Raw genomic sequence first — 8709 nt, forward strand, 5'->3', positions numbered from 1 at the left:
CGTCCGTAGCCTCTTCTTCTGTGACTACCGGCACAATTCCGTAACCATACCCGTTTAAGCAGCTGGCATACCAGTGAGTAGTGCTGTATATCGACAATACTAGTCATCACCCCCCCGACAACGGCCCGCGGCTGCACAGACTGAATTACCATACCAAGTTACGCATGAATGCTATACCCTGTTTGGAGAGCTGCTGATAGGTACCACTGCGCCCCCTTCTAAATTGGCAATGTCTATACCTGGCAATCGCAACGACCATACCGGAGCTACGAAGTTAACGTTAGGCCACTCTAAGCCTCTCCGAGAAGCCGGTGAGAATGGTCATGATTTTTTTAAGCTTCAAGGTCACCTTTTGCTTGATTTCACCTCTTCGGCTTTTCAAATTTTGTGAGCGTCGACCTTTCGCCTTTCCTTTTTGAATTGGTGGTTCTAGAAACCAGAGTGCGCGTTTTTCCTGCGGATTAATCGTTTTTTTTTTCACATAGCTTGAAAAGGGGTTTTCAAACTGAATATTTTCTCCTACACCGCTTATTTCAGGTAAACGTATTTCATCCAATTAAAACACACAATATAGTAACTAAGGCGCTTATGCGTGGCCCTCAAAACGCACTTGCAAGTACCTTCAGTCGAGATGCAATCACATTGGGAATTATGGGAAGAGAATCTATGGCTTTCTCTTACGAAACCGCGAAACTCTTATGATGGAAATGTGTCAGTACGAAAAAAGAAATAAGGCGAATGGTAGTTTAAATAACTATCAGCTTCGGCAGACGGGACGTCTGCCGAAGCTGATAGTCCCGAAGCTCCTTGCAAATTAACTCAGTCGATTGAACCTTGCGTTTTAGACCACTCCAGCCAATTTTTTTTTTCTGGGAGGGGGGAGGGTGCTCTTGGAGCCGTGAATTGACTAATCGTGCTGAGCACTGGGGTGTTGCTGATCATTTGATCATTTTCTTTTTTTCTTTTTGACAAGCCCCCTCCCCCCCTCCCCCTCTTCACCCCCCCCCCCCCCTCATTCCTGTGTTTTCCCTCTTCCGGAGACTCTGAGTAGCAGCACGGCTATTACATCCGGGGCAGATACAAGGTTTTGCAATCTATAAGTAGCACTATTTACAATTCTGGACGACGCCAGATGGACAACAAAGGCACCAGTAGCCGAAATCGTCTGCCCTCCTCATTAAATTCCAGCGCAAGTCAGAAATATGGATGTTCACCATTTGTCAAAGTTTTCTAGGCCAATCCTAATCCTTCACGACCACAAAGAGTTCAAAAAGTTGAAAGGAAAGAATAATTAAATGTGGCGATAATATTTTGTGACACTAAGATAGAAAGGTGTTTTCTCCACCTTTCCGGCATAAAACGACTCAGAATCGTTTGGGACTTAAGCTTGTACATTGGATTTTTTACGGCCTACGCACTTTCGGCTCGGCCTAGAAAATTTTGAGAGACTGTACATCCTCAGTTTGTTCAATTCTTTAAACTGTCCCGTGACAGTTTTACCGGTAGCTTGATGATCCCAGTTTACAACTATGCCATGCATGGCTGAGTTTCACGCCTACACAGATAAGCTGAAACTAGGAACTCGATAAGGAAAACAAGTTTAGAAACCGCAGAAACTTAGGACCAGGCAGCGTCACCCTACTTCTATTTCGCATAATAGTATGCGAAATAGTGCGGGAAATGTTGGACTTAATAAGCAACTTGCCGCCGGAAAAGCAAGATGTGGTGCTAAAAAAAAGAATTTTGTTTTCATTTTGATTTCATTTTATTTTATTTGTCAAATAATGTAATACAAAGGATCATCAGACTGTTCGGACCCGTAGCCAACGGCTAGTCCTGGGTCCAAAAAAAATATGCAGTGATGCAGCCTTTCTGCTGCAGAAAAATAAAGGAAATGGAATAAAAAAAAGGTGATTTTCCTGTCAAATACGTACGTTTACGGGAGATACATCGCCCGGGAACACTGTACACCCTTGCTATAGCGGAATTCTCGAAACAGAAACTGACTTCGCTACAACTATACTCACTTTAAAGCGGAGATGAGTTTTGGGGGGTTCATGAAACACATCGAATAAAGCGTTATTTCGAATGAACCAATTTCGTTTTAACGAATTTTCCCTTTAGATACGTAGAGAGACGAAATGAAAACAGGGGGACAACACGGGCAACAGAGTAAGCACCAAGAAAGGAGTCTAGACGAAGGGGTAGACCATTAACTAGGTGGAGAGACGAAATAACAAAATTCTGGGGCAAGGAATGGACCCGGGAAGCGCACGGCAGTAGCGGATAGAGGTCGGTGGGAGAGCCTTCGTCATGCAGTAAGAAAGAAAGAAATTTCATTCTCCTGTAAAAGTGGACGGTTACATGAGCAAGATATATCCACACGAGGGTCCCGTAGTTGATACTGCACCGGCACCCTCGGTATATTGGTACATTTAAAAATTACAGTGAATGCAGCCAAAGACAAATTACATAGTCAGAAATCTTAAATTTACACTTCCAGAGGAAGAATAACAACAGAGCAATGCAAACAAAGGAACTAGACTGAATCAGGAGAAAAGAAGGCCATAAAAATAAAAGAAATACAAAAGAAAAAAAAGAAAAGAAAAGAAAAAGGAACAACTGAACACAAACATTCTGCAATATATATCAAGTCACAGTTCTGAGCAAAACGACTGTTTAGAATACGAATACTTAGGAAATCGAATTGGCTAAACAGCGCATCTAAGCAAAATCTCTCCACAATTTTCGCCATGGTAGACACTAGCTAACGTAGTTCAATGGCTTATTATAGCACAAGTAATTGAAAAAAGAAAAAAAAGAAGAAGCCATTTGATTTGGAATGTAGCTAACGCTGAAGGTACGCATGTTTTGTATCGCACAAACAGTACAGAACCACAACCATAGGTTTGCAATAGAATCGACAACACGCAGTTGCGCAACAGCTAATAACAAACAACACGCAAAGGTTGAATGAATCAAAACTATGTATGAATCAAACTGCAAAAGAAACTATTTAAGATGCCGTAAAGATGAGAGTTATATAAGTGCACCCGGCAGGCTATTGAAGTCTGAAATAGAGGAGAAATGCGAAGCCATTGTCCCGTAATATGTGGACCTAAATATAGTATCGCTGAGTTCCTCCTGCTGCCACTCATCTCGTGCCACTCATCAAACGGGACGGCGTGACGGGAGCAGCAAAAGGGACGAGGACAGAGGCCGAGTCGCCTCACAGACACCGCGCCCGGAGACGCACTTCAGCGGCGCCCCTCTTTCTGCCGCCGCGACCGGCACAAGCATCGGCGACCTACTCCTACGGGGCGCCAGCGGTCAATCCGGGGGTCTATCCCGTGGCGGCGAGGGGCCTCCTCGCGAGGACCCCGAATGAACCCCGCGCGGCTCTGGGGCCCGGGGGCCCCGCGACCCCGTCCCTCCCAGGGGCACGGCCCGCTTGCAAACCCCGCGTCAAGGGCAGCGGACTCCCCTGTACCCGAGCTGGTGTGACCAACGCGCCGGGTGTGCGCGCGGCCGCGAGTTCGAAAGAGCCCCGCAACGCCGCGAGCGGGGAATCGAACCCGGGACCTCCCGATGCCGAGGCGGACGCCTGAACCACTAGGCCACGGCAACGGTGCCGAAAAAGCCGCTTTCGGTGGCATATAACGCGTCTTCTTCTCCGGATCTTCTTCTCTGGGGAGGGTACCCTCTCCGACTCCTTCCCCCGAGTCACGTATTCCTCTCAAAACGAGGGGAGGAGCAGCCGGACAAACAAGTTTGCGGTGCCGGAGACGTTGCGGCAACAACGGTAGAACGCTAATAGGCGGTGTGATATTCGTCCTTTCACAATAAATAAACATCGGCTAATGATGCGCGCTCTCCGGTTGTGCGATAGCCCCAAGTTCCTTTGGTACAGGCAGCACAGGGATCCTTGCATGCGGTAAATTATGTGGCGGTGAGTATTCTGCGTTGATTGTACGAACGGGACATTCGAACCATGCATTCGTGCATTTTATTTGAGCGGGCCAACGTTCTTCCGCGCGAGTGTGCGAGAGGAATGCTAAGCACCGAAAAGTAGACGGTGCCCGCGTTTCTCCTGACATGATCGACCAATTCTGCCGACAAACCGACCTCATAAATATTGTTTACGCGCTTTTTTTTTTCTGATGTGACCGACCAATTCTGCCAAGGAACGCAACTTATAAACATCCTTCAAACAAAATTTAAACAATATAGGTGGTCGTGCGTTAACTGTTCACATTAGTAATAACCGTCATTTATACGCGCGTTCATCGGTGTGCGACAATCGTGAGCACGTTGTCACTAAAAAGTAGCATTGTTACCGTTCAAGTCACCTAAGCCATAAAAGTGACTCTGTTACAGATACTGGAACAGCGTTTTCAAAAGCAACTTGTTACAGTTACAGTTACTGTGTAAAAGTAAAGCCGTTACTTTTCGTTGCCATGTAATATATTGCAGATAGAATCTTTCTCAAATGAAAAAAGTTTATATAATAAAATGCACGAAGGCATGCTGGTAGTTAAAGTTGTACGCGGTAAAACCTTAAATGAAAGGAACCATATAGGGGGAACACTCAAGCTAAATACCACAGTCGTGTACGCGTCCCTTTTTGTTGATGCACCTTTGTTGTGTTTATCTGCGCCATTTTCTCAGTGGTCTTTCTTTACAAGGGTAGACCAGCTTCCTCCTCGGCGGAAGTACAATCCGAACTTTTTGTAAAGACGATAGTCTTTCTTGGGCTACTTAAACCCAGAAATTTTGGTCTGTCTGTGTGTCTGTATGTCTGTCTGTCTGTCCGTATTTCTGTCTGTCTGTGACTCGATTCAGCCACCCGGCCAAAGCAAAACAATGCCTGCGCAATAGTCTTATATAGTCACAGCAAAATCTACCCGTCTATGTCCGGTGTAATGTTCATACTTGTCAACATTGTTGAAGAAGAACAAGACATTACGCAAATATGAGACAACAAGTCAATACAGAAGTGATATTTGCAGTGTTCCTTTATAAGAAAATAAAACATGCTTGACTTTTGCGAAATTAAATACTTCATCAACTGTAGAAAAAGAATTCACTCCGCCGTCACCTGCTGTCGCCCGCGCCACTATAGCTTCTGGCGTCATTTTAAGAAATCAAACGGCAACAGTTACGCAAGGTTCCACTAGATAGGTTCCACGTTCTTCTTGCAACGCACGTGGAGTATGGAACGTGGAGTATGGAAACGCGGTTCTATAAACGTTGAAGTAGGGCGTCTCGATTAAGGCGCGTCTTCGCCGTACGGCAGCGTTCGCATCGAGACACCCGGTTTGGAGCAGTGGAACGCGGGAAATTTAAAATTATTTAAGTAAACCTTTGGCGTCTTTACCTTGGGAGGAGCGCGACGCAAGAGGAACAACATGAGAGGTGAGCGGGAAAGCGAAGGGAGGCATTTACTTCGCAAAAGCCGATAAAGACTATCGTCTTTTGAAGGCATTTGCAACGAAAGGAGCAGATACGCGGCCATTTTTTTTTCTTGTTCTCGCTCTCTTCATCCGCCAGCGACCTCCCCTTCTAAACTGCGAGGGGAGCCGACTTGTGGAAAAGCGAAAGGTGGAGAGGATATGGGAAAGAAGATAGTCTGAACCCGTGGTCTGAACTGCACCGTGGTCTGACAAGTGAAGCACAAACTGTACTTTCTATAATAAAAGGTAGTAACTGTAACGGTACTCTCTGCTACAATACTATGTAAAAAGTAAAAGTCTTACAGTCAGAAGTTCCTCAAAGCTTGGAGTCACTAGTTAACGGTAACGCGGCGTTACGAGTAATAAGATACTGCCCAAGACTGGTGCTCGGGAGAAACACGCAAGCATCCGCCGCATATCAGCTTGAAGCCTCGGTTGAGCCCGAGCTATGACACTTCTTATTAAAACTGGGGCAAATAAGGCTGCGGCAGGTAACTCTTACCAGCGATTTCCTAAGCTCTGCGAGCAGGAGCTCTACAAAGTTTACAAACAGTGCATACGCCGCTTTTATCTTAGCGCAATTGATTCGATTCCACACTTTCTGAAGAGCAGCGGTTTATGGCTTCATGAAGAAGCGGACCGCTAGCGCTCTCTTGCGCCGAAAACAGTAACCGCTTGTTATAAGTTTCGCGGAAACATAACATGAGGCGCTAGTGGTGCGAAAGACGCAACAACCTCCTTGGAACGATGAGAGCGTGCGCCCGGTTAGTTCACTGAAGGCTCGGAGGAAATAAATCGGTCACATGCCTTTTCTTTAATAACAGTAATAAAACGTCGTGACTGATAGCGTCGTGAGCAGCTGCGGTGAATGGAAACATCCATGGTGTAATCGCTTGTTTCAATGCGTAAGCATTCTTTGCCGAGCACCGCAACACGAATGTAATGCTTTGCATCTGCACAAAAATGCGTAATAGGTGAATACAGTTATTTCTGTAAATGTGTAAATCGGTGCAAGCGAAAAAAAAAACTAAGGAGGAAATAACCAAACAGAACTACAAGTCGCACAGTTTGGCTACAGTGAACTGGAATATTGTTCACTCTAGTTTGGCTGCATAGCCAAATATGGCAGCTCTCACACAACACACAACATACTCAGGATGTACTCAAATGATACAAACGTCCTCACTTTTCCTTCGACGTCCTCAGGATGTTCTCAGTATGTTTCGCTCCAAATGTACTCAAAACGTTCTTCGAATGACGTACTCAGTATGTCCTCAAAATATCAGCCGTAAAGTTGTTTCAGAGCGTGATGGGAGATAATATTCCAGGTTTACGCACGTATGGAGCCAGTAACTTGTGTCTAGTGAAGTTCTTTCAATAGGTGTGTATGTCGCGTCGCCTTATGATGCCTATTTGGCGCCTGATTTAAGTGAAGACGTACAACCAGGCGACCTGGTCATCAATGAAGAGGTCGGTTCGCCTTCCTCACCGAGGCCTGGTTAAGCGCAAGTGTGAAAGCCCTACGTGTTTGCAGTCCAAGGACAACGACAGGCTAACGTTGGCCATCTAACGGCCATCTGTTAGTCACCCGAGGCATTGCATATTCGACGTGTTTTGAAGTTCGCCGATCACAACGTTTTCGTTTGTGCATTTTTAAACAAGACCACGGAGGGTGGACTTGCGTTATTTTTGGTGGCATATAGTGTCTTTCTTGCTGATAGCTGCCAAGCTACACTGCTTTCCTGGGGGGAGCGCTCAGGTCTTGGCTTGTTGTGTGTGAAGTATTTGTAAGGTTAATAAAATGCGTTACAGTACTTGCTGTAGTTGTGGGAGTTCACAGCATGTTTATTGTTGGCACGATGACATACACGAGTGGTGTACAGAATAATAAGTTTATGTCCTCAGGACGTCATAATGTCCTCCGTAGGACGTTCTTAGAACATCCAGAGGATGTGTTTGTGTTGTCTGGGCTGTCGTCGGTAGCAGAAAATTAAAAGAAAAGCAACATAAAAAATAAAAACACCACACAAGAAGTGGCAATGCGCGAACATCTTAATAATTCAAGAGTCGAGAATTAGGCCAGTTGGTACAGACTCACAGAAGTACAACAGCGCCAAAAGCAAAAAAAATATATATATTTGTGCACCTTCGTAATTCAGATGCATAGGTTGCCGAAACAGCGGAGCTTGAGGTGATCTTCACTAGCTTTGACTTGGCTTTTCTTAGGTCTGTCCCTTTCTTAAGAAATAAATGGTAAAAGAGTAAAGTTATGTCCATGCAAACTGAGTCAAATCAAAGTCCACAATCCACCCTCCTAACGTCCACTTCTAGTCAGCCAAAGTCGAAAGCCAACACCCACTCTACGAACCCCAAGGAAATGTTGTACGGCCTGAATGCGAGGATATCGCAAGCATAAAGAAAAAAATGATAACGCAATTGGAAAGACGCCGGTTTCATAGCGCGAATGACCCAGGTTCGTTTGCGACCACGGGAAGCGTTTTTTCTAGAGGCGCGCATTCCCTGTACCTACTCGTGGGCTCCTGACTCCTCGCCACTTTTCCTTACATTTCTTGTCCTAGCGTTTTTCCTCCTCTCTTCACTCCGCCGAGCGGAATTTCCTGTTAACGATCCGCATGGACCGAAAAAAGCTTAAACAGCTCCGATGTTAAAAATGTTTCGTTTTCCAGCCGCCCCATTACATAGCGTTGATTTCCCGTATACAAGTCCCAAGCGTTGTGATTCCCCACACGGGCCGAGCGCCAGGCCGGGAGTCGCCTGTACATATTTTACCGATAAGGTACCCGGCGCAGCACACGAATGCACGCGGTGACTTCCACAGACACGGTGGGCGCTCAACTCAGTCACCGCCTGTGGCAGGGCGTGCCGCAAGACTCTTTCGCCCCCGGTGTTTTCGAGGTCTGGAGGCCCCATAAAGGCAGAATTCCAGGCGTAAATTCCCTTTTCAAGGGTTCTCACTCGACCAGTGATGGCTGTGCCTATTAGAGAAACGGGTGGGTGCCCGGAGGTACGCGGATTCGAACCCACTACCTCCCGCATACGAGGCGAGTGCTGTACATACCTATCACAGTGGTTTTTGCAGCCGCCCTGTTCGATATGGACAATTTCTCGTTCAAACCCGGTCAACTTCCCAAGCACTGTAGTCACACACAAGAGCCGAGCACCAGACCGCGGAGTCGCTTGTGCTTATTTTACCGGTAGGTTTCGGCGCCCCCAAGCCATACGAATGCACATGGTG

The sequence above is a fragment of the Haemaphysalis longicornis genome, unplaced genomic scaffold (assembly GCF_048455015.1).
Source record: "Haemaphysalis longicornis isolate Haplotype H1 unplaced genomic scaffold, Haemaphysalis longicornis Haplotype H1 scaffold_5, whole genome shotgun sequence".
In the NCBI taxonomy this organism is placed as follows: domain Eukaryota; kingdom Metazoa; phylum Arthropoda; class Arachnida; order Ixodida; family Ixodidae; genus Haemaphysalis; species Haemaphysalis longicornis.